Here is a 2362-nt window from a genome sequence, read left to right as displayed (position 1 = left end):
TAAATTGCCAGGCACACCATCTAAAGGGTACAAAAAGATACAAAACATCCAGGCCATGGGAAAACCTGGGTAGCCACAGCCACTCAAGAGGGAGAGGTTTTTTAGTGCCAGGAAGGAAAAAAAACTGGCAGGAAATGGCAGAAATCGTACACCAAATTCAGTCATTCCTGGAGTGGAACCACAGTCGATGGCCTCCACTCCAAACCAACAGATACAGATACTAATGCCGGAAAAAAAATCCCCCCCCCCAGTACCAACAATACCACCAGTCCGATGACATTCTTCTTTGCAAATATACAGGGTCTAAAGCCAGCAACAAACAACAAAATACCTTTCATCCGTGGACTGCTTGCAGAGGCAAAGGCAATGTTCGCGGCTTTCACTGAGACCCACATAAAGGATCACTTGGACAACGAAATATGGATCCCAGGTTACAACCTATACAGATGTGACAGAGTGAACAGGCAAAAGGGGAAGGGGGGGGGTTGGCCTGTACATTGCAGAGTCACTTGTTTGCACAGAACTGCTAAATGCCTCAAATGATGTAGTGGAAGTTTTAGCAGTAAAGGTCGAGAACCAAAACCTAGTCATTGTGGTAGTCTACAAGCCTCCGGATGCAACATCCCAGCAATTCCAGGAACAGCTGTTAAAAATTGACCACTGTCTGGAAAATCTTCCAGCTCCTGCACCCAACATCTTGCTCCTGGGGGATTTCAACTTAAGGCGCCTAAAATGGAGGAATATAGCAAATAATATTGTTGCAGTAATAACACCAGGAGGCAGCTCTGATGAAAACTCACACTCACACGAGCTTTTAAATCTCTGCACAAAATTCAATTTAAACCAGCAAATAGTAGAGCCTACTAGACTGGAGAATACACTAGACCTCATCTTCACTAACAATGATGATCTGATAAGAAATGTCACCATATCAAAAACAATATACTCAGATCACAACATAATTGAAGTTCAGACATGTATGCGTGGAGCCCCAGACCGACATAATGAGACTAGTCACGAGGGAGCATTCACCAAATTCAACTTCAATAACAAAAACATAAAGTGGGACCAAGTAAACCAAGTCCTAACCGATATAAGCTGGGAAGATATACTAAGCAACACAGACCCCAACTTATGCCTAGAACAGATTAACTTGGTGGCACTCGATGTATGCACAAGGCTTATTCCTCTAAGAAAAAGGAGGAGTAGATGTAAAATAGAAAGAGAGAGGCGCTCCCTTTACAGGCGATGGAAAAGAATAACAGAGCGGCTAAAAGAGGTCAACATATCTGAAATGCGTAGGGAGACACTGGTCAGAGAAATAGCAAGCATCGAACTCAAGCTAAAGGAATCTTATAGGAGTCAGGAATCGCGGGAAGAACTAAAAGCCATAAATGAAATCGAAAGAAACCCAAAGTATTTCTTCTCCTATGCCAAATCAAAGTCGAGAACAACGTCCAGTATTGGGCCCCTACTTAAACAAGATGGGTCCTACACAGATGACAGCAAGGAAATGAGTGAGCTACTCAAGTCCCAATATGACTCAGTTTTTAGCAAGCCGCTAACCAGACTGAGAGTCGAAGATCAAAATGAATTTTTTATGAGAGAGCCACAAAATTTGGTTAACACAAGCCTATCCGATGTTATCCTGACGCCAAATGACTTCGAACAGGCGATAAATGACATGCCCATGCACTCTACCCCAGGGCCAGACTCATGGAACTCCGTGTTCATCAAGAGCCTTTTCCATCCTATGGAGAGGAAGCATGGACACGGGGGTCGTCCCACAGTTACTAAAAACAACAGACATAGCCCCACTCCACAAAGGGGGCAGCAAAGCAACAGCAAAGAACTACAGACCGATAGCACTAACATCCCATATCATAAAAATCTTTGAAAGGGTCCTAAGAAGCAAGATCACCACCCATCTAGAAACCCATCAGTTACACAACCCAGGGCAACATGGGTTTAGAACAGGTCGCTCCTGTCTGTCTCAACTATTGGGTCACTACGACAAGGTCCTAAATGCACTAGAAGATAAAAAGAATGCAGATGTAATATATACAGACTTTGCAAAAGCCTTCGACAAGTGTGACCATGGCGTAATAGCACACAAAATGCGTGCTAAAGGAATAACAGGAAAAGTCGGTCGACGGATCTATAATTTCCTCACTAACAGAACACAGAGAGTAGTCGTCAACAGAGTAAAGTCCGAGGCAGCTACGGTGAAAAGCTCTGTTCCACAAGGCACAGTACTCGCTCCCATCTTGTTCCTCATCCTCATATCCGACATAGACAAGGATGTCAGCCACAGCACCGTGTCTTCCTTTGCAGATGACACCCGAATCTGCATGACAGTGTC

The sequence above is a fragment of the Cherax quadricarinatus genome, chromosome 10 (genome assembly GCF_038502225.1).
Source record: "Cherax quadricarinatus isolate ZL_2023a chromosome 10, ASM3850222v1, whole genome shotgun sequence".
In the NCBI taxonomy this organism is placed as follows: domain Eukaryota; kingdom Metazoa; phylum Arthropoda; class Malacostraca; order Decapoda; family Parastacidae; genus Cherax; species Cherax quadricarinatus.
This window is presented reverse-complemented; position numbering follows the sequence as displayed.